The sequence below is a fragment of the Girardinichthys multiradiatus genome, chromosome 1 (assembly GCF_021462225.1).
Source record: "Girardinichthys multiradiatus isolate DD_20200921_A chromosome 1, DD_fGirMul_XY1, whole genome shotgun sequence".
Taxonomy (NCBI): domain Eukaryota; kingdom Metazoa; phylum Chordata; class Actinopteri; order Cyprinodontiformes; family Goodeidae; genus Girardinichthys; species Girardinichthys multiradiatus.
This window is the reverse complement of record NC_061794.1, coordinates 1,234,821-1,259,793: the sequence shown is the minus strand read 5'-3', so window position 1 is coordinate 1,259,793 and position 24,973 is coordinate 1,234,821. Positions and strand designations below refer to the sequence as shown.

The following is a 24,973-nucleotide window of genomic DNA, read 5'->3' as shown; positions in this document are numbered from 1 at the left end:
TCCCAAGGCCCCACCATATATGTCAAAGCTATGAATGATTCACAGGCAAATTGCGCCTCTTCCTTTAGAGCACTAGGATATGCACGTCGCAATCAATTTATCTTCCCAGGTTAGTTTCCAGCAGCAAAACAGAGTTTAAATAATACGTGTAACCCTCATAATTGTACCTGTCCCGATTTCTGGAGAGCTTTCAATATTACAGAAGGAGAAAAAGTCTCCCCTTTCAATGCTTATTTAAAGGACATAAAGCAGCATGCCCAGTGTTACAACAAAAACAAAGGGAACAACTCTACTTACTTGGGTACAAGTACAAATTGTAAAACAACATTTTGGATTACAACCTTCATGCAAAATGGCACATATTGGATAAAAGGAGGAGCTTGGTTATGTGGAAATAATGCTTATTATGTACTTCTACCCAGCTGGTATGGTATATGTGCCCCAGTTTTTACATCAAAGTAAAAACTTTGTGCTGTAGTGCAGCTGCACTCCGCTTTGTATCATGCTCTGCTATGCAGCCCTCCCGTGTGTGGGATCATCGTTATCTATTTGTACACACACACACACTAGGCTGAATTGCATCCCGTGGGAACCAGCCTCTTTTCAGCCTCACACACACACACACACACACACACACACACACACACACTTGTTTTGCTATATGTAGTGAGGACCATGTGTTGACTCCCATTGACTTCCATTGATTTTCAGTCATTTTCAACCCTTTCTATGCACTAACCCTGACAATAACCCTAAACCTAACCATTACCAGTGCATGTCTAACCCTAACATTAACCTAGCAGAAGAACAGCCATACAGGAAGCCCCGAAACCAAAAACAAAGCAGCAAATGATGTCCTTTTTAGGACTTTGTAATTTCTGTAGAGAGCGGCTGCCATTGACTTCCATTGATTTTCAGTCATTTTCAACCCTTTCTATGCACTAACCCTGACAATAACCCTAAACCTAACCATTACCAGTGCATGTCTAACCCTAACATTAACCTAAAGTCAATTCACACCTTAGTCCTAAACCTAAACGTTAGCAAAATAGGTCGTGAGGACCAGCAAAATGTCCTCACTTTGGTACAAACGGTCCTCAATTTGATGGTGAAATCAGGAAAATGGTTCTCACTGTGATGCCAAGACAGGAACACACACACACACACACACACACACACACACACACACACACACACACACACACACACACACCCTGTCAGAACTGCCTTTTGAACTGTGCATATAAATAAAGAGATAGGGTGTGAGAACTAAGTAGTCTGCACTGCAAAGTGAGCTAACCTTGCTGCAAGTAAAACTGACTGTATCGTTCTTGCCTCTGAGTTGACTTAATAATACCTAACAGGTGTGACCACCCTTTGCCTTCGAAACAGCATCAATTCTTCAAGGTACACTTGCACAGAATTTTTGAAGGAATTCGACTGGTCGGTTGTTTCAAACATCTTGGAGAACTAACCACAGATCTTCTGTGGATTTAGGCTTTCTCACATCCTTCAGTCTCCTAATGTAATCCCAGACACCCATCCAGTTTTTTCTGCTGGATAAATGCACTGAGCGAACACCAAAGTCTTCTGATGAGATGGTCCTTCTCCTGGCTGGACCTGGCAGGAGGACTGTCAATATTCCTGAACATGCTTACCATTGCCAGGTAAAACAAAATAGGGAAAGAGATGGAGATGTCTCTTCCCAAGAAGCCTCAGTAATAAATGTACCTGAACAGAGATGACACTGAGGGAGGGTTACATTTTAACCTCCACACTTGTTTTTGTCTCTCCCCATAGATATCAACAATAATCATGGATACAAACTCAAAAATGGTACCATTGGAAGGGGCCTGGATGTTATATAAAGCTGCTGGTTGGACAGAATATACCTTATTCAGTTAACTTCTGTGGTATGTCAGCAGTTGAATGAAATGAATATTCTCTATTCACTATACTAGTAGTAAAAGCTGGTTAATGTTCTCATGTTCCTGATTGTTCCTGATTGTAGGTAGATTAGTTCATTTACATTTTCAATGACTAATACATTGTACATATTCCCATATAGGAGTATCAGACCAGTGGAAATTAAGTGCTCTGCCACCTGAGGCAGAAACTTAAAGAGGAGCCTACCTTTCCAAAGCTTTGGGTGGAAAGAGCTGCCTGAACATCTTGCCCATCCAAGATACTTTAGACACCTCCCCCTTGCCATACTCATCCAAGGAGTTTAAAAAGATTCCAAAAGCCCGATGTGCCACTTGTTATCTGAGCATGGCAGTTCAGTTCCTGGCTTTACACGCCCAGGAGTGTGAGCCAGGTAGCTCTTCAGACAGCAGATATTCTGAACCGGTAATGTAAACTCTAATGTGAATCCTACAATTTTTAATGCGGGTTATCACTAAACTTTTTTCACAAATGTTCATCTTATTGACCCCTACATTTTAAAATTTGGAACCAGATGTGATGACAGATTTGGAGTCTCCAGCTTTGAGCAATCCTGTTAATGTAAGATCAGTCATATGTAGCTATTTGTTTAAACTATTCATCATATGTGTGATTGACGTTAGTTTTACATTTTATTATAGGCATCTCCAGGTGTGCTCCCATGTACACCTGTCTCTCAGAAGATAGATGTTAAGGTAAAGGTACAGTTTCACTTTCTGTTCTGTGGCCTGTCCTTTGTGCTCAGAGTTGTTTCCTGAGTATTTTGTTCAAGTACATACCAGCACCTGTGGAGAAAGGTTTTCTTCCATTATGCACATCTTACACAGTCTTTATTCACAGAATTTATTCTTTCATGGTGTTAGATATTGTTAGTCATAATTTTCTTAAAGATTTCAATAATTAAGTCACATCACCTTGAATCTTTGCTTCTAGTAAAGAGAAAGAAACGCACACTTTTGACTTGGACGACGACGAAAAACATGCTGGTGAAGAACTGAAAGGGCAAGAAAAACAGTGTAACAGGTACATCTAAACTTGACACTCCAGAAACGTGTATCATTGATTTGCCGGTTTACTTAAGGTCTACATGCATTACATTTTTTTCAAGTCTGGCCAAAGCCATCCACACACTTGAGTTGACACAGCGGTTTTCAACATTTGTGTCACAAGACAGGATATATTTACCAGGGGCATTGGAGGGTTTAAAAGAAGTCTTCTCCAAAAATACAGTCAGAGTGTCTTTCAATGGAGAATCGGGAATTGACAATGGAGCACTCAGGAAAGAAATCTTAACTGGTATGTTTTCCATGTCATAAATAATATATAGTAGTGTATGGGTGTTATCTGGTTGCGTGCAATCTACAATGTCAAACCGTTTCAGAGCTTTACATGATGTTTGCTGCACATTATAATATACCTCACTTTATTTGAGATCTTTCATGTAGTAACCCATGTTTTATTTCAATTCTAGAAATGATGTCAGGTGTTGAGGCCAACCTATTTTGTGGAGGGAGTGCTGGGAAAACCCCTAATTACTCAATAACTGAGTACCATAAAGATATTTTCAAGTATGTGTAATTGTATTCTGCAATGTAACAGTCATATGTGTATTATATTTTGTTTATGTATTAATACACTTTACTTCTGCATGATGACTGGAGAGATTATTGCAGTGAAAACCACACAAGGTGGTCCTCCACCTAACTTTTTCAGGGAATGGTGTTTCAGCTACATCTCCACTGGAGAGATTGACAAAGACAAATTTTCCAAAGATGATGTGACTGATCCAGAGCCCAGACAGCTTATGGAAGAGGTTTTGTTTTTCTTGCTGCTACTTTGTTTCATGTAGTTTGTTTTATGCAGTTTGGTTTACAGCCACCAAAGTAGCATGGATATTTATAAATTCTAAAAAGTGCTAAGTTTCCTATTACATCATTGACGATGTTTTTCCATCTGCAAAGGTTGAGATGGCAGAACCTGGAGCTCTGAATAACCTCCTTAACAGAATATTAGCATGCGGGTACTGTGGTCTTGTAAAACAAGAGAGGAAGGAAGAAATCGTATAGTGTGCTCATTTTCTAAGTGATTATTTATTTTAGTGACGTAATGATGCTGCTGACATCAGGTTCTCAACTTTTTTCAATTATATATCTGCTCTGAATTATAGGGCCATGATCTTGCACTCATCTGTCCATACCCTACCAGTGCTGCAGCAGATTTGCTCAGGCATGAAGCTATATGGCTTGCGTGAGATGATTGTACAACAACTAAACATATTCAGGCCGCTGTTTGTTCCTGGGCTTTTGAAAAAGGTCAGTATTATGTCAAAGTTGATTGTCTCAAATATATTAAACCTTTCGACTAAGCATATTGTGTTTTACTTTTTTCCTTACTCTTAAGCCCGATGCTGAATTTCTGATGGGATCCATGTCTCCAATTTTTCCAAACTCCAGAGGGAATTAAAGATTGTGAACTTCTTTCAAGATTTCCTCCGAAAGAAGGTGATATCTTAACTGAAATTTTTACAAATGTGTTCTTTTCTTTTGATTGCTATTTAAACTTTCTTTTAAGTCTTTATGAAAAACACTACATCTCTCTGTATTCTCCCCTCATCAAAAACTTTACTCTTAGTCTAGTGTGTTGCTCTATTGGAAGACAAAACTTTTTATGTTGTAGGCCTTTAGGGATTATGTCTTCAAAATGAAATATGAAGCAGTAATGCCTAATTTAATTCTCTTCCTGATTTTATCCAGATACCTTAAACATTTTTATTAGCATTGCTTTAGTGAAGCTATGCATTTCTGTGTATTAAATTTTAATTGCCCACTTGTTTCAGAGGAGGAAAATGCTTCATGATAGAAAAGAAGGAGACCATGAAGACCATGAAGAAAACAGAGTTTGATCTTGAAGATGGACATGCGAGAGAGATGTAGAAGAGATGGAGAAACACATGATCACTGTCGATTGCTTCCGACAGGCACATGTTCCCTTCACCTCAACCAAGTGACAGAGTTTCAGGATACAAATATAATTTGACCATTATTGCGGAGTGCGCTTAGTTATCAAGCTCCTCTCCTGTGGAACCAACTCCAGGTTTTGTTCTGTGAGGCAGACATCCTGTCTACTTTTAAGGCTAGGCTTAAAACTTTCCTTTTTGATAAAGCTTATAGTTAGAGTGGCTTAGGATATCTTCCTTATTTTTTACCTCCGCCTTTCTCCCTCCCTGTTGGATGGAGTAAGGGGGAGTCAGGTTTAGCCTAAACCGGTTATGGTTGAGGTGCAAACTGCTGGGTTTCCTTTGACAGAAAAACTTTTTAACCAATTTGAATAAATAACTGAATCTGACTGCACTGTTCGATAGTTAGGATTAATTGGAATGTATGAACCTGACTTGAAAGCTGTATGATTCAATCGAATTGACTCATCCCATTTTAAATTTACCCACCTTTCTCACAATCCAAGAAGAAACAACACTCACCAGTTATTTTTACCTTTGTCTTCCTCCCTCCCTGCTGGATGTAGTTATGGTTGAGGTGCAAACACACCCTCCATTTCTGCTACCTGTGCGACCTTTGTTCTTCTCCAATGGTTTTAATCAGTCTGACAGAGAGAAACCTAGGATTATTCTTGTTCTCTTCTATTAATGATGAGAAATAAGCTGTTCTAGCTTGGTGAAGTGTCTTTTTATACAACAGTAGGCTATTTCTCCAGATCAAGTAGGAATCCTCTAGGTGTGTAGAGAGTCATTTTCTCTCCAATTTTCTAACATTGTGCTTTAAAGTACAGAGCTCTGAATTAAACCAAGGAGCTAGCATCCTATGAATAATTACCTTCTTTTTCAAGGGGGCTGCGTCCATTTCTCTTGAAAAACACAAGAATCAGCATCTGCTTTTCTTTTTTTACCTAGCCATGATCGACATCTGTCCATCTATCATCTCATGCTGACACAAGACCACTCATGTTGTGTTCACCAACTCTGATCCTGGCACGCATAAATGCATTACTAACGCTTTTATTGCAGAAATATTATTTGTTATGATGTTTTTCTCCACAAAGCCTTAATTATTTTTTTTATTTTTATTTAAAATTGCATGGCAGGCCAGACAAAAGGTTCTGAGGGCTGTATATGGCCCGGAGGCCATAGGTTCCCCACTCCTGTCCCAAACCTTAAGTCTGGAGCTATTTCAGGTTGGTGCTTACTGACACCTGAACAGGCTGCATCCCCTGCTGTAAGAGCATACGAATTCCCTTCAGGTAATGTATATGTTCTGTTCCACATATCTATTCAATTCAATTCAATTTTATTTATATAGTGCCAATTCACAACACATGTTGCCTCAAGGCACTTCACAAAAATCAGGTACATACATTCCAATTAATCCTAACCATTGAACAGTGCAGTCAAATCTGTGAGACATATGGTACAAAATCAGAGCGTGCCAAGAAACAAGGTTTGGCTTGTAAAGTAGCATTTGTGACCCACATCAGCAGATACGTGCAGGTCCATTAACTGACTTTTGTTTGTGTTAGAAAAAGAAAATGAAAACAAATTGGTCTCTGTTGGAAGATGTTAATACAAGTGTGTCAAATGGTTATGTTCCTAATTTAATGGATTGAGTAGAGCAAAAATATTAGAGCAGATGTTTTAGATATTGTGACTTGTAGAGCAGAGTTTAAGTTTCTGCACGGAAAAATATCAAAGGTTTAGCAGCAGTTTTGTGTCCGTGAGGTGTAAAGAAATATTCATACACAGTTATGTCAATGTCCACCATTTGTTTTCAATCAGTAGTACTGCAAATAATTTTAACATGTGACTAGGAATACAATTTGTGTACTTGCACTTTAAAATCTGAAGTGGTGTTTTGTATTTGTGAAAGACAAATCTACAGTAACACAAATCCTGTTTTTCTCTGTGACTTCAAGTTCACAGATACAAGTGGATAAACTTTAGCTTTAATAGAACTCCAACAGGTAGGCTGTTTCTACTAGAGCAAAGCTCAGTTCCAGTGCTAGGACAAAGCTGGTTCTGGAGCTCCTTCTTTAGTAGTTTTATAAAAATAAAAATAAAGAAGGTAGAAATTGCTATTCTTTTTCCCCCAGACAGAAAAGCACCTTAAAGTCATGCCATTATGTCACAGTTTCTTATTGTAAATGATTGGTCCCTCCAATGATGTATTCGATTTTCTGTAAACAATCACAGCAGTTTGTGACAGCTTAATTAAATAATTATCAATTACAATTGAAAGAGTGTTTGTGAATGTTGTTTACTGTTCGAACTGGGATGTCTTATCACTGATCAATAATCACTAACAAACACTGCAAACAGAAGTTGTAACATTTCAGCAGGATCCTTAAATGTCAGGTAATATTATTTAAAAGCATTTAGTATTTAACAGTGTTTGTAAATGAAGATACCTTCTCAAGTCAATTTAAAAACAGCCATTGTCAGCACATTTCAGTGTACATTCATTGTGTGATGGTGTTATTAAAATAAACAGCGATACGGAGAACAGGAAGACACTGTACCTTTAGGTTAATCCTCTTCTAAACTGAGTTTCAATTCTTGTTGAAGCTGTGTTTTTCATTGTTTTATGCTTACTTTAAAAGGTTAAAGTGAATAACCTTAAATTGGGATGTTTAAGCATGATGCTCATTAAATTATCAGTTTATTGGCCTCCGTGAGCCTGATTGCAGCTCATGATGGAATCAGTTCTTTCCCAAGAAAAAGTTATGATATTGCACAGGTTTTTCTTTGAACCAGTTAAAAATAAGAAATTCAGAAACAAAATACTAAAATTGTGATTTCAGAAATATACCTTGAGATTTTTTCACCACAATTTAAAATCTCAAAGTATTTTTTCAAGGTATTGGCAGGGCTTGTTTTTCCAATTGTGAGGTATGTAAACATGTCAAACGGGGCATACATTTCACTACGGCTTTAGTAAAAGCTATTGACTGTGGGGGAAAGAGGAAGAATAAATAAATGCATGTCACCTCAGCACCTGTTGGATGAAATGTGTTCACATGGCTATGATTTTATTGTTTAATACTGTATTGTTTCATTTTATTCTTATTCTTCCTGAGGGCCTTGGTGCTGAAGTTGAAATGCAACATTGTCTTCCAAGAATTCCATGTATTAAATGAAATTTTATTAATTGGTTCAGTTCATACCCAACCATATGTTAAGGATTGCTCAATGAAAGAGATTACTTGCATGAGGTATGTCTTAAACAATATTTAAGACATATGTTATAAGGAGATGATAAAACGTATAATGCATTCTCAAATGATGGACAGTGTTACAATTTGTGCTAAGGTTTGAAAACAATTTGAATTATTACTTCTTTGAACAGAGCTTTCTCAAATCAAATAATGATGACAGTCAAAGATAACAAACACATGTAATATCCATTCTATCCCTTCCCTCAACCTAGTGATAAAGCAGACCTATCTGTTGGAGCTACAGATATTAGCCATATCCTAAATCAAACAGGCTCACATGCTCTCCAGATGAACCTAAAGCAATAGTTTTATGTGTTCTGAAGAATAGGGCCAATATGCAGGATTAGAGCAGGAAGATACAGCTCTACTTAATTTATTTATGCCATTAAAATGCGTCTTTCCATTCACCTTCATGGTCTGCACTCTATAAATAACACCAATAAAGGTTTTGATACAGTGACTGCTTTAATACAGAGATCTATTATTGTCTGACTAAGAAAAGCAATTTATACACCACCTTAAATAATATATTATCAATAAAAGCAGCCCTTTTGTCAAAAACTGTCAGGATCTGCCAATTTGGGCTTTGTGTTTATTTTGGTTTTGCTGTGAAGTGTTTTTACCTTACGTTGTGCTTCTTCGTTTGGTTATTGTTTGGTCATTTATTCTTTCTGTGTTCTTCTTCGTAGTTATTAGTCCACCCACTCACTGGTTTATTTATGTTCTTCTGTTTTCCTGTGTTCTGACTTTTCCTTCACTCGTCCCCCTTAGTAGCTCCCCTTGTTTTTAGATTCCCTTCAGTCATTATTTGCTCAGAGGTTTGTTTCCCTTTAGATTAATTGTTCTCCACAGGCTTGCTTATAGTAAAGTTCCCTCCCGTTTAGTTCTTTACATTTATTTGTCCTCCCCGAATCATTATGTTAGTATAGTTCTCTGTGTTTAGTTCCTCTCTGGTAGTTGTATTTAGTTATTGGTTACCTACCTTTACGTTCTTGTTGTTAAGATTATTAGTTGTATTTGGTTTTCGCTTCCCTGCTCGTCCTTGTGAGTTAGTGTTTGTTTATCCTTAGATCTAGTTTTCCTTTGGTTTACTTATAGTTTAGCTTCTCTCGTGTCCCTGCGTTTCCCAGTCCTATCGCCATAGTAACCATTCATTCCTTCAGTCTCCACAGCCGGTTCCCGCACCTGTTTTCACTTCTCTTCTGATCACCTTAGCTTCCCTCTCATTGGTCCATTCTCCTCCTCTCCCTGCTCATATACCTGGTTGTACTCATTACTTTCCACTGGTTCCTCACTTTATGCAAGCCATGTAATGTCACGTCTCTCCTCGAGCTCCTTGTGTTTCCCTGCATTGTGCTACCAGGGTATTTCGTCTGTGATTCTCCAGTGACCTTATAACTGCTGAACTACGAGCCTTTATTAAAGATCTTGCTTTACAATATGCCGAGCCCTAGTCACTGTTTGCAATTTGGTCCAAAACAACCTCAGACCGTGACAAAAACTATTAGATAGTAGGAACATTTAAAGCAAAGTTGAAGGGAATTATTGTTTCCAGTAACAGTTATTAAGACCTTCTGACGCCAAATAGATTTCAATTGTTTCTTTAGGTTTTTACATCTACTGATTTATTTAAAACTGCTGTAATAGCTTAAATGTTTTCTTTAGTTTTGCCCTGACACAAACTATTCAGCTTTCTTCAGTTTCGTATAGTGATAGAAATCAGTCTGGCAGAGGTGTGGACGTGAGTCATATGACTTGAAATCAAGTCAGACTTGAGTCACAAGTTTAATGCATCTGAATTTATAGCATCACCAAGGACTTAGGATTGATGTGGGAATCCACATCAATGACTCACAACTTCAGTTGGACTTTAAGGGTCAGTTTCAGAAAGCGGTGTGGACCTTCTCGGCTTTGTGATATTAGGGGTTTTTGGTTCCAGAAGAAGCGGTAGCAATTAGGTTACTTAGCTCTGAGTTAAGTTAAGCCTGAGTTAAGCACAAGCACTAGTACATTGAAGACCTCAATAATGTAATAGAGATAACACGATTCATCAAGGCAACCAGAGAATATAAGAAGCCTTATGCCAAATGGAACTTGAAATATTAGTAATAGCATATGGAGAATATCAGCACATAAGAAGTGCAATACTGTTGCTACTGAAATAGAGCGAGTGTTAGCATGGCAGAAAATTGCTGACCAAGTCAATTCAGTTTAATTTAGTTTTATTTATATAGCGCCAATTCACAACACGTCATCTCAAGGCACTTCACAAAGGGTCTGGAATGGTGTAGGGTTGTTGGGTAGGTAAGCATAAACTATTGAGTGTTAGTTTGGCCATTTTAGAATGGCCAAACTAACACCAAACTATTTTACTTAGTACTTAAGGGTACTAAGTAAAATAATAAACTGATAAGGTTTGTCCTTCTAGAGCCCACTGGTGGCCATTGTTATACAAAAAAACCGCAAGGATTGAGTGTACCGGTCTCTGTCAGACTGATTATAACCATTGGAAAAGAGAAGGTGTCATACAGGTAGCAGAAATGGAGGGTGTGTTTACACCTCAAGCATAACTGAGCCGGTTTAGGCCAAACCTGACTCCCCCTTACTCCATCCAACAGGGAGGGAGAAAGGCGGAGGTAAAAAATAAGGAAGATAGCTCAGGATAACCTAAGCCACTCTAACTATAAGCTTTATCAAAAAGGAAAGTTTTAAACCTAGCCTTAAAAGTAGACAGGGTGTCTGCCTCACGGACTAAAGCTGGGAGCTGGTTCCACAGGAGAGGAGCCTGATAACTAAAGGATCTGCCTCCCATTCTACTTCTAGAGACTCTAGGAACCACCAGTAAACCCGCAGTCTGAGAACGAAGTGCTCTGTTAGGAACATATGGAACAATCAGATCTCTGATGTATGATGGAGCTAGATCATTAAGGGCTTTATATGTGAGGAGGATAATTTAAAATTCTATTCTGGACTTAACAGAGAGCCAATGAAGGGAAGCTAATATAGGAGAAATATGATCTCTCTTTTTAATTTTCATCAGAACTCTTGCTGCAGCATTTTGAATCAGCTGAAGGCTTTTAACTGCATTTTGTGGACATCCTGATAGTAACGAATTACAATAGTCCAGCCTTGAAGTAACAAATGCATGGACTAGTTTTTCAGCGTCACTCCTAGACAGGATATTTCTAATTTTGGCAATGTTCCGGAGGTGAAAGAAGGAAATCTTAGAAACCTGTTTAATATGGGATTTAAATGACATGTCCTGGTCAAAAATAACACCAAGGTTTTTTACTTTATTACTGGAGGTCAATTTAATGCCATCCAGGTTAAGTGATTGACTAAGCAGTTTCTTTTTTAAAGACTCCGGTCCAAACTTCTCTCTTGTCTGAATTTAGAAGCAAAACATTTAACGTCATCCAAGTTTTATATCTTCAAGACATGCTTGTAGTCTATCTAACTGGTTGGGATCATCAGGATTTATGGATAAGTAAAGCTGAGTATCATCAGCGTAACAGTGAAAAGTTATCCCATGCTGCCTACTAATTTGACCTATTGGAAGCATATATATATAGTAAAGAGAATTGGCCCACGTACTGAGCCCTGTGGTACTCCACAATTAACCCTGGAGTTTAAAGATGATTTATCATTTACATGAACAAACTGGAATCTGTCAGACAGATAAGATTTAAACCAGCCTAGCGCTGTTCCCCTGATCCCTACAGCATATTCCAGCCTTTCTAAGAGAATTTTGTGATCGACTGTATCAAATGCAGCACTGAGATCTAACAGAACCAGTACAGACACAAGTCCATTATCTGAGGCCATAAGAATATCATTAGTGACTTTCAGCAGAGTTGTTTCAGTGCTATGATGAGCTCTGAAACCTGACTGAAACTCTTCAAACAGGTCATTGCTGTATAAATGCTCACATATTTGATTAGCAACAATTTTCTCAAGAATTTTAGATAAGAATGGAAGATTGGATATAGGTCTGTAATTTTTCAAGTCATCTCGATCAAGTGAAGGTTTCTTAAGTAAAGGTTTAATTACAACTAACCTAAAAGCCTGTGGTACATATCCATTTACTAAAGATAGATTAATCATATCTAAAATGGGGCTGGTAATCAGAGGGAACACTTCCTTAAATAATTTGGTTGGGATTGGGTCTAACATACAAGTTGAAGGTTTAGGTGAAGCTAATATTTCTGAAAACTCAGGAAGCTTCACAGGATCAAAACAGTCCAAACACAAATCAGGTTCCGCAGTCATTTCCAATGTTGTCTCACTTGCTGAGGACGAAGTAATCATCTTCGGGAGTATGTCAAAGATTTTATTTTTAATAGAATCAATTTTATTTAAGAAGAATCCCATAAAGTCATGGCTGCTAAGAGCTAAGGGAATGGATGGCTCAACAGAGCTATGACTATGTGTAAGTTTAGCAACTGTACTAAAGAGAAACCTAGGATTGTTCTTGTTCTCTTCTATCAATGATGAGAAATAAGCTGTTCTAGCTTGGCGAAGTGTCTTTTTATACAACAGTAGGCTATTTTTCCAGATTAAGTAGGAATCCTCTGGGTGTGTAGAGCGCCATTTTCTCTCCAATTTTCTAACATTGTGCTTTAAAGTACGCAGCTCTGAATTAAACCACGGAGCCAGCCTCCTATGAATAATTACCTTCTTTTTCAAGGGGGCTGCATTGTCTAATGCATCACGCAATGATGAAGAAACACTATGAACAAAAGAATCAATTTGTGAAGGGGCAGAAACAGAATTATTGCCCTCCACTGTGCTTTTCAGTGATAATGAGGAAATTAAAAGTGGAACAGATTCTTTAAAGGTTGTTACAGCATCGCCTGATAATGATCTACTATAATGAAATTTTCTTTCAGGTGTGGAGTACTCGGTTAAATTAAACTCAAAGGTTATTAAGAAATGGTCAGACAGGACAGGGTTATGAGAGAATATTGTTATGTCTTTACACTCAATGCCATATGTCAGCACAAGGTCCAGAGAATGAAGACAAAGGTGGGTAGGTTTGTTAATGTTTTGATCAAAGCCAATTGAGTCTAAGATAGCATTAAACGCTATATTTAGGCTATCGCTACATGAATGTTAAAATCCCCCACTATAATAACTTAATCTGCATTTAACACTAAATCAGATAAAAGGTCTGAAAACTGATCTAAAAATTGAGAGTAAGGGCCTGGTGGACGGTACAAAACAACAAACAGAAGAGGTTTTAGTGCTTTGCAATTTGGATGAGGAAAATTAAGGATTAAATATTCAAAAGAGTTGTAGCTATTGATTGGTCTGGGGCTAATCAATACATCCGACTGAAAGATGGTTGCTACTCCTCCTCCTCGCTCAGTAATTCGAGGAATGTGAATATAGTAACATAATCTTCTTGCTGCAGCCAGGTTTCTGTGAGGCAAAGTAAATCAATCTGATTGTCACAAATCAGGTCACTAACTAGCAATGTCTTTGAAGAGAGAGATCTTATGTTCAGTAAGCAACATTTAATTGTTTTATTTTTCTCTTCGGTCTGAGTTGTGTTTATTTTTATTCGATTTTCCTGATTTCCTCCTTTTAGATTATTTTTTAATCTATTCCATTTTGGCCGTGGGCGAGACACTGTCTTAATAGGGTAATGGGTGGGTAGCAGTACAGAAGCTGCAGAGAGGAGTGTTAAACTACGACCCTGCTTCCTGGTCTGAACCCTGGGTTGTCAGAGTATTGGAGAACTAATAAATTCGGCCAGATTCCTAGAAAGAAGAGCAGCTCCATCCAAAGTGGGATGGATGCCGTCTCTCCGGATCAGACCAGGTTTTCCCCAAAATGTTCGCCAGTTATCAATGTAACCCACATTGTTTTCTGGACACCACCTAGACAACCAGCGGTTGAATGACAGCATGCGGCTAAACATGTCGTCACTGGTCCGATCGGGGAGGGGACCAGAGAAAATTACGGAGTCCGACATTGTTTTGGCAAACTTACACACTGAAGCAACACTAACTTTGGTGACCTCCGATTGACGTAACCGGGTGTCATTACCGCCAGCGTGAATAACAATCTTACTGTATTTACGCTTATCCTTAGCCAGCAGTTTCAGGTAGGATTTGATGTCGCCCATTCTGGCCCCTGGCAGACATTAGACTATGGTCGCTGGTGTCTCTAGTGCCACGTTTCTGACTATGGAGCTGCCAATTACCAGAGTTGGCTTCTCAGCGGGTGTGTCGCTGAGCGGGGAAAATCTGTTAGAAACGCAGACGGGTTGGTGGTGACCTGTGGGCTAGGATCTAGGACTATGCTTTCTACGTACCGTCACCCAGCCGGCCTGTAATTAAACCTTTACTTAAGACACCTTTCCTTGATCAAGATGATTTACTAAATTACAGACCAATATGTAACCTTCCTTTCATTGTCCAATGAGCTAACCCCTCCCTCCTACTTCCCTATGTCTAAGGGGATTGCTCAAACCAGCTCTCCATCCAACGGGTCCGGACTTCCCCAAACCTGAAAGATCTTACTAAGCAGGTTTACTGAAAGTTCTGTTTAAGCTGGTGTCAGGAAATGACTCGCCTAGCCTCTGACAGCCTTCATACAAAATTCTGGCCCTTCTTCAACTGGTGGTCTGGACGACTGAGTAGCCTATCGCAGTCATCCACACTTTCAACAGTCACTTTTGTTCACGGCTGCTCATTCCCTAATTTTACAACTGGCTCTTGGTATGGGTTAGGGTTAGGTTAATTTTAGTGGCTCGGCACGAGCCCCAAGGGCGCTGTTTTAACAAACCTGACGAAGGCAACCTATAAAAACCTCCTAAAATATATTGGAACCAGGCAACAAGACTTTTTACCACCAATGAAAAACCAAAAAATACGGTGACTCAAATAATTGAATGTCCACGATTTAACTAGAATTTTATATGCTTTCTTTAATTAATAACGCTTTTGCAGGAGTCAGTATCAGCTTAAATTCGGCAACACAAAATAATTTCAATAATAGAAATGAATCGATCAACTCAACCTGTCTTTCCCTGATGCTGAAACTGGTGAGTTTGGAGAGGCTTTGAAGAAGGAGGCTCATCCATGCACCTGATGGAGATGTTTCTTCTGGTAACAACGAGTGGTTTCTTGAAGGGAATATGACTCAATCTTCAGTTTTCTTCCTTTAAGTGGGCAGGCACTGATGCTCCAGGCTTCGATGGTTAAACAGGATCTTTGTTGTCATATATCTCCGAAGACAGTAGTTTCCAGAAGCTGAAGAGTTGAAGGAAACCCGGAGACATAAATGGGGTTGATTCCGGACTTCGAGAAGCCAGAAACCTAGAGCAATCAGCTGTTCACCGATCAAGTTCACTTCTGTTGTCTTTATAAAAAGGCTTTAGATGAAATCAGTCTTAATCTTGACGCACAGTCCTTTCTGGGCTCACGGGTTGATCCTCTTTTTAATGCAGTCGATCAGTTGGGCTGTGTCTCTGTTCCTTTTCCATCTAAGCTTCTTTTCTCCATCCGATCTTGTTCACTGGTCTTCTGCGAGGAAACAACCCCGTCCCCTCCCTCAGCATTGCTTTTATGGTGCTTGATGCTTTTACCAGTCAGCCCCTTGTTAGGCTTCTCAGTTATTGCGCAACCTATTCAGCTCAGCTTCTGGATTATTGCTCAATACTTTAGTCATGTTCATCGTGAACTACTGATTCTGTTTCCCGGCCTTGGAGATGCCGATAATAGCCACGCAGCTGGCTGTAGTCGCATCCTCCCTTCCTCCCGTTTAGACTTCAAAAGGTTCGATGTCAGCATACAGCTGGCTCTCGTCACTCCCAGTCATCCTACAGTTCTTTCCCTAATCTGCTCAGTTTTAAACTTTACACAGTATTACACATTCCATTCTTCAGCTTTCAGCATTTACTTTAAAACACAGTTACAAAACCATCACTTCATTCTTTTATTCATGCTTCACAAATGATTAACGTTATATCTCTTTCATATATAGCTGATTGAGAATGTCAAACCTTAATGCTTTTTACTATAATTCTCAGTTCTTACCCACATTTCAATCATACATCTTTTAACTTGTTAATCAAAGGTTACTAATTTTATTTAATACATGTGAAAGAATGTAAAATCATCATACATCATTGGATACTTGTTCATACTTCTGCAAAAGATAAGACAGATAATATGTGGCAGATAATACGTGGCTCCACACAGGCCTCTCCAGTCTCTCAGCTCCAGAATATGAGAACATGCTTGTTTCACTCCCTACTGCTTCAACTGTGTGTTTTAATAATTATTGCATGGATTACACATAAGGATATTTATTGTAACTTTTATGGAGTTAACTGTGAGCAGTTACTAAATGTTGCATGGATTACATGGAAAGATCTCACCTTATTTTGACATTCCGTTCTTATCTAAATTTCTTGAGAAAATATTTGCTAATCAAATGTGTGAACATTTACACAGTTCTGATCTGTTTGAAGAGTTTCAGTCAGGTTTCAGAGCTCATCATAGCATGGAAACAGTTATGCTGAAGTCACTAATGATATTCTCCTGGCCTCAGATAATGGACTCAGTATCTGTACTGGTTCTGTTAGATCTCAGTGCTGCATTTGATACAGTCAATTACAACAAAAAGGCTGGAATATTCTGTAGGGATCAGGGAAACAGCACTAAGCTGGTTTAAATCTTATTTGTCTGACATATTCCAGTTTGTCATGTAAATGATAAATCATCTTCAAACTCTAGGGTTAATTGTGGAGTACCACAGGCCACAGGGTTCCTATCAGAATGTCCACAAAATGTAGTTAAAAGCCTTCAGCTTGAGCAAACATTCTGCTGAAAATTAAAAAGAGAGATCATATTTCTCCTATTTTAGCTTCCATTCATTGGCTCCATGTTAAATCCAGAATAGAATTTAAAATTCTCCTTTTCACTTAAAATGACCCCAATGATCAAGTTCCATCATACATCAGGGATCTGATTGGTTCATATATCCCTAATAGAGCACTTCATTCTCAGACTGTAGATTTACTGGTAAGACAGTTTTAGTCCGTGGGGCAGACACCCTGTCTACTTGTGTTGGAAAAATCTATATAAGTTATCATTGTTCAGTTTAAATCATGTTTATGTCTGAAGTTCTACTATAGTTTGGATGATTCTTATGATTGTTTTTAGTGTGAAAAAGGGTTTGTGGAAGGTTAAGGAATGCGGTGTGGAGTTGGATCACTCCCTGGACATGACAAGCTTATACCATATATGGGAATGACTACTCTTTTAGGTTGAAATCTCTGTAAGAATTGGCTGAACCGATTCCCGCTTTTTGCTTGTTAGAATGTGAGTTGTAAATAAACGGCTGGTATAAGGATTTCTCCCTTTGTGAGAAGGAAGTCGCTGTTCTGGCAGAGGACTATCTCACCCTTGCAAGTCAAACTTACTTGGTTCACTTGTGTCTTTAATTACACTTGTCTGTATTTATCAGCTTTCTAACTCCAACATTTATTGGTCCTTCGAGCCGGATCACTAGAAATCTGCCGCCCGGGCCGCTGCGGTGCGTGTGGGGTTTCAGCCTGCGCAGCCTCCAGAACGTCTGGAGAACGAAAATCCTGCACAGTAAATTCTGTGATATGTCGAAGCCGTCTCTGCTTCCCCGGGTCCGTTGATTTGGGTACAGGTTTCAAAAGAGAGAAATAAACACAAGTGCAATCAACTTATGTTCGCTTCTGCAGAGTGAGAGAAAGTTGCTCCAGTGAAAACCTATGAGCCCAACTTTACTGTCCTCTGTTTCCAGCTAGTTTTATTCAGTCTTAGGGGTGTGTTCAACATATACATATATCATGTCACTCATGTATGTAGCATAACATTTCCTTAGGCCCAAATAAGGAGTGCTTCTGGTTACTTTCTTCTGGCAAACTCATCTTCCCCTGTTTCTTTCATCCTCCATCTATTTACAACCTTGCCCTCCCCTACTCTTTCTCCCTTGTCATTCACTAATTTATGACTTTGCACTTTCTATGCCTCTCACTCCCCTATATCTGTACCTTCCAGTTACACACATAGATAGTTTATATTCTACAATTCCCCTTTTGAACTCTTTAAAAATAGTTCACAATCTAAAATGTCCTTTAACTAAGTATTGAGAAGAATAAGTAAAAATAAGTAAAAATATTACTGTACCACCTGTAAAAGAGAAAATCATTAAGAAAACATGCATCCATTTTAGTCTACGTCCATGAATTCACACTCTGAGTCCTCATCCTGGTCATAGTCAATTTGCAACAGTGGCATCGTTATCTTTGGATCCCTCTGCTCAATTGCAGAGGTGATGAGGCGCACCATCAGAGAACGAATGCTTGGCACACAACAACATCCACAGGTCACCATTATAGCTACAAATACTGCAATAGAAATCATCAAAGACATTATCAAACCCTTCCAGTGTCCAAATATGCCTGTCATCCACCCCTCCAGGGGATTATCAATTCCAGAATGTTCATGCATGGTGGCGGAGAGGGTCTTAAGTCCCTCTAAAGCATTTGACACTGAACCGTCCGGTGCAGTGTTATTAGGAATGAAAGTACAACACATATCTCCAAACATGGCACACAAGCCACCTTTTTCAGCTAACAACATATCCAATGCCATCCTATTTTGAACTGCCATGAGGGAAGTTGGGGCCAATTGTTCAGATAAACCTTCTACAGCGTCTCGAGTTAGATTGGCCAGACGAAAACATTATAATGAATATAATTAATGCGGTCTACATTTTTGTTGGGCGTTACTGGGAACAAGGCAGCTATAATAGGGATGTTTTCAAATCCAGCTGATATTTGGTCTGCAAGTTTATACTCATTTGGGACTCCTCGCGGAACTCTAATTGCATCTATATAGGTGGGGGAACCCTGACTCAAGTTAAAAGTGGTTGAAGCGATTCTTTTCATAATATGTCTTCTCCTCCTACGAGTGAGTGCCAGTGCCTTATCTTGTTGATATGTCACAGAGGTAATATTAGGACCATTTAAAATCAACGGGGCCTGCAATCTGACCATTGCACATACTCCTATAGTGTTATTCGGTATATTAGTGAGAAGTCTATATCCTCCACAGTAGTAATATAATCCTGATTGTGCCCAAAGTCCTATCACTTTTCCAGACGTGGTGGTATTACACCAGTCCGAGGGAATTTGTCCTACATTCACCTTTGGGGTGTTTGAGGTGAACTTGAAACAAGAATATGTCCCATTCAGCCTCTGAGGAGTGAATGGTCCTGTCTTGGTGTTGTTTGGGATGGGTGGAAAGATGCTAGCTAGCGTGGTACAGTTGGCTGGGGTGGCTTCTTTAGTTAGTTGTAACATGCAACTGTACCCCCAAGCATCTTCCGGATATAAAGGGGCTGGGTCAGTAGTTAAGTGTGGCCTTGCAGATGCACATGCAATGCAGTCAGACCTACTTTGTTCCTTTGCAGTTTGGGTCATCCATTGCAACCAAAGATTATCATCTGTGTAACCTGTGGCCATCTGGATTATTTCTAGAGGCTGCAGGTTGGAGTAATCTACTTTCATCACCCCTTCTAGTTGGTCTTCTGGTTCTGGGACTGTAGAAGTGCTAGTGGCCTGCACTTGGGGAGTTGGTTAATTTAAATTGACATTGATTAGTACCTGGGGGTCGGTCCCTGTTACCTCTACCCCTAGAGTGAAATACATCACCTCATCCCACTTGTGAGATGTGCGATGCAAACCTTCTTGTAACGATTTTATGGACAAAAATAGACACCCCCAAGTGTGTTATGTGTCAATGCTCGTACCAGGCTGATTTGATTGGCTATTTCTCGATTCCGTGAATTTATATATGTCAGGGTGGGTGTCCACCTACCCGTATACCCCACTGCGTGACCCCAGTTTCCGCAAAGCTCGTTTCCCCCATATAAACTCATGGTCCTGCCTGCAGCGCATTAGGTGGACACGTCGAGATTGGCACACAAATACACATTATACCCCAACCAGGCAGTTGGATTCTTCCCACACTTCATGACATCACACAGGTCAAACCGAAAAGTGGTAGTTGCCCCTAACGTGTAATTTAATTCTAATCCCCCATAATGCTTAAGGCATACGTCCTAGACCTTTTGGACACCTTCCCGGAGTGGTTTTCAGAACATGTCTGGAATGGAAGTTCACAAAAATACCATAAAATAAACATAACAATGAATACTGAGAGTAACACTCCACCTATGATGAAACTCCTAGAGTCTAGTTCCCTTACTTTGGGCACTCATTTTTTTTTTTTACTTATGAAACTTAAAACATAAACATATACAGTTAAATCATAACCTGACAAAAGATACAAAAAATCAAAATGTAATATAAAATATAAAATGTTCGCCGAACAGTGTCTTCTGGGGGGTGGGAGGGAAACTCTACCACTCCCAGTGAGAGGGAAACTCAATCACCTCCGCCTCTTCTTTTGTTGTTCTTCTGTCTTCAGCTCTCAGGGCAGACTGACCCTGGGCTAGTTACTCTCACCCGGAGATTATTCTGCCCCTTCTTGGGTGAGAGAAGTGGGATTATCTTCTCCTATGTTTTCGCTCAGATCTTCCTGGACCTGAGAAAGGGATCGTTGAGGTGGTTCTGCTCCTGCACACTGGCTCCAGTGATACCAAGTAGCGCCTTTGCCCTTCAGCCTGACTGCATGGGTTGTCCTCTCTGTGACCTGAAATGGACCGGTCCACCTTGGCTCTGACCACTTTCTTTTGATGACTTTCAGGAGGACCCACTCGGCTTCCGAGGTGGTGGTTCCGACCCTGGTCTTTGGTTCTGCTGGGATCTGTTTGGAGAAAGCTGTAACAAGACTGTGGAGAGATCTGTAATAATCACGATGAGATTGTTCACACTCAGTGAGAAACGGTAACCTTGTTTGTGGGCATGGAAATGGCCTCCCTGTTTGCAGCTCATGTGGAGTTAAACCATGTTTCTGATTTATAGAACTCCGTACAGACATCAGAGCTAATGGCAAGGCCGTAACCCAATTCATTTTGGACTGTGCACAGATCTTAGCCAATTTGGTTTTAAGGGTTCGATTCATTCTTTCAACCTTCCCCTATGACTGTGGACGGTACACAGTGCCAAATGAGTTTTTCAGTCCCATAAATTTTTCCACTTCTTTGAGTTCCTCATTTTTGAAATGTGTTCCGTTGTCAGACCTTATTTTAGCTGGGCAACCATGTCTAGGGATATAATGATTTATCAAACACTTCACCACAGATTTGCTGTCTTCCTTTTTTGTAGGCCACGCCTCCGGCCATCCAGTAAATGCATCCACACACACCAACAGATATCTGAACCCATTTACTCTCTCAGTCATGTCTGTATAATCAATGATAACCTCTTTTCCTGCTATTGGGTCTACTGGGAACTTTCCAGGTGCTGGCTTCAATGTTGGTCTAACATTGAACTGCCTGCACATCTCACATGAATTAATCCAATGCACTGCCATTGGTTTCAAAAAAGGGTGCCACCAGTGTTCAAGATTTTTCAACATTTGCATTGTTCCCACATGTCCTACTCCGTGTGCTTCTTCTAGGGCTACTTTGGTAAGACCTGGTGGCAAAATGGGACGTCCGTCTGGGCTTCTCCAGAGACCATTCTGATCCTCTGAGCCTCCTCGGGCCTTCCAAACTGATTTTTCCTCAGGAGAGGCCCCCTTTTGTAGTTTCATTACTTCTTCCAGGGTGGGTTCTGGTGTCCACCCTGCTTCTGAACACAGCATTATGTGCCTGGGCTGATATCCTGCACACTGTTTAGCAGCCTGGTCAGCTGCCTGATTCCCTTGTGCTACTCTGGTGTTACTGCTGTCACGTCCTCTGCATTTAATGACGGCTACTTCTTGAGGGAACAACAAAGCTTCAGCCAACTTTCTCATTTCCTGTTCATGTTTAATGGGTTTCTGTCCTGCAGTTCCGAATCCTGTCCTCAGCTACTGTTTGAGTTCTACATGTACTGCTCCTGCAGCGTATGCGGAATCTGTGTAAATGTTAACCTTCTGTCCTGCTCCTAGTCCCAGAGCAGCTATCACTGCCAAAACTTCTGCTCTCTGTGCTGATTGTGCATCTGTCAGTTCCTCTGCCTGTACTGTGACAAAATCTGTCCCCGTGTCTTCCACCACCGCGTATGCTGCCTTAAGTCCTTCTGTGTCATGTCTGAAGCAGCACCCGTCTGTGTACAGGTTTCTGGCATCTGTTAGGGATATACTTTGTACATCTGGTCTCATTTTTTCATTGAACTCAACGTTTTCTGCGCAGACATGTGGTGTACCGGTAGTTATTCTATCTGCCATGTTTATTCCTTCATGTGTGTATGTGATGTTTGGGGCCTCCAGCACCTTACTCAGCCTCTGTTGTCTCAGTGGTGAGAGTGGGAAAGCCTGAGAGTTCACAAAGGCCACCACACCATGTGATGTCAATATGTTAAGAGGATGTCCCATCACTACATGATCTGTTTTTTGGATTATTTTAGCCATCCCTGCTGCGTGTCGGGTGCACTCATGATGTCTTTGTTCCATGTTGTCCAGCATTACACTTATGTACATGAGGACTGTCCTAACCTGGAACAGCATACCATTTGCTGTGTGTGCTGTTACAGAAACATCCAGCTGAAATGGCAACGTGTAATCTGGGTGTGCCAAATGTGCAGCTTGCCAGAGGCTGGTTTTTAAGTTAATGAACACTTCTTCAGCTTCTCTGGTCCATTCAAGCAGGGCAGTGAGATTTCTCATGCCCTGTTTTTTGACAAGATCTCTAAGGGGTGCAATGAGGTCGGTGTAACCGGGCACAAAAGATCTGCTATACCCTGTGAGTCCTAGGAAAGACAACATGTCCTTAACCAGGAGTGGTTTTGGGTGGGACAAAACTGCAGATTGGTGAGCTGGGGACATCCCTGTGCCAGGTTGGGAAACTACTCTGCCCAGAAAGTCAACCTGGCATCTGCAGATCTGGAGTTTGGCTTTGCTAACCTTGTAGCCTTTTTTAGCCAAATGTGACAGGACAATTGCTGTTGCCTCAAGGCATTCAGTCACAGTGGGTGTTGCGAGGAGAATGTCATCCACGTACTAAATCAGAGTGGTGTTTGGTGGTAATAGGCAATCTTGGAGAGAGTCTTTTAGAACCTGATTGAAGATTCCTGGAGAAAGTGCGAATCCCTGCGGCAAACGAGTGTATCTATACCTATGAGATTTATAGGTAAATGCGAAAATGTCCCTGCATTCCTCAGCTAAAGGAAGGCAGAAAAATGCGTTGGCCAGATCAATGCAGGTAAACCAGCAATGGTCAGGGTTAAGATTTGTCAGAGCAACATAGGGATTGGGCACGGGAACGTTAGGGGTGGCCAAAGCTGCATTTATGGCCCGTAAATCATGTGCCATGCGCCATTTACCTGTCCCTATTTTCTCCACTGGCAAAATGGGTGTGTTCCATGAAGAGGAATGTGTGGACTCTAAAACACCTGAGTTCCAGAGGCCTTCCACTGTATCTTTAATGCCTGATTCTGCTGCTGGTTTGTGAGAGTATTGGGGCTTCCATATTGGTTGGTCGGTGGTTCACTGAAAGGTAATGGGGGAACATTGAATCAGGCCTACATCTGTGGGCCCCTCTGCCCAGAGGGTGGAAGGCATTTTTTCCACAATAGCAGCTGCCAGTGGATGGTCTCTTTTTTCCCTACCATGGTGTCTGTCTAACTGAACATGCTCCAGTGTGCCCACATCCGTAGAGTGGTTGAATATGCGATAAGTGTTACCTGAGGGCGAGTAAAAAAGGTTGGGGGTTGCCGAAGGCTGCCAATCCTGTAGGTTCAGGGAGCGTTTTAGCACACCTCCACGTTCACGTGCTTCATGACCTGGGTGCAGAGCCAAAGAGATCCTAAACCACACTTCCTGCTCTTCAGTCAAGTGAACCTCGGCCACCACTCATTCTGGTGCTACATAAATGTCTGTGGTGACAATGTCCCAGTGTGTACCCTCTAACTTGTCAGCAAAGCTTTCCTGGTAACATTCACAATTATTTCTATCATAAAACAAGGTGACATGCGGGGGGTCAAGAGGAGGTACATAGGGCGCCAGAGTGGAGACCCAGGATTTCCACCGATGGAAAGCCGAGAGAATGCCTCTGTGCGCGGTGGTTTCAGGTTGCAGCAAAACCCAGTATATGTCAGCCATTGAGTCCTGCAGTGGCTGGAGGAGGTATTGTCCATGTGAAAAAGAAGTGTTATTGCCACAAAAGAACTGGATGCCATTGGGCAGGTGAACCTGCAGTCCATCAGTCCCGCATAAAATGGTTGCTCCCAGTTTTATTAACATGTCTCTACCCAGTAAATTTACTGGTGTGTCAGTGGAGACTAGATAACTGTGATTCAGTGTCTGTCCACCAATTTCAGTCTTTAAAGGCTTGGTATATGGCAGGACCTGTTTTGCCCCCGAGAACCTCATGACAGTTGTAGTCCTGGTGGAGAGTGTGTTTGGAGGAGCCTGTTTGATGGTTGAACATGTGGCCCCAGTGTCCACCAGAAAAGAAAGGCTATTTCCGGACACAGTCACAGACAGCAGGGGGTCCGCAGTCTTGCTATCTTCTGGGGTCGGTTGGGACCTTCAGTGGTGCTCAGGCCAGAGACTAGGCTCGTCCCAGGCTGGTAATTGGAGTTGTGGTCCGTGTGCACTGCGTGCTGGGCCACCTCTGCCTCTGTATGGACGGGCTGGAGGAGCCATGGCGGAACCATAACACCCATACCCTCTGGGTGGACCATTCTTATGGGGGCAATCTCGGG

At 40.7% G+C, this 24,973-nt stretch overlaps 2 long non-coding RNA genes across 2 annotated transcripts; one reads left to right on the top strand and one right to left on the bottom strand.

Annotated features, from left to right (window-relative positions):
• Positions 1-2,602: 2,602 nt before the first annotated feature.
• LOC124876428 lies at positions 2,603-9,284 on the bottom strand. Its single transcript, XR_007040304.1, has 3 exons — positions 9,149-9,284; positions 2,859-2,938; positions 2,603-2,729 (listed from the first exon to the last, which is right to left on the bottom strand). It is a non-coding gene; the product is annotated as an uncharacterized LOC124876428 (long non-coding RNA).
• LOC124876433 lies at positions 4,118-5,004 on the top strand. The gene is made up of 3 exons (XR_007040306.1): positions 4,118-4,256; positions 4,345-4,445; positions 4,781-5,004. It is a non-coding gene; the product is annotated as an uncharacterized LOC124876433 (long non-coding RNA).
• Positions 9,285-24,973: the final 15,689 nt, after the last annotated feature.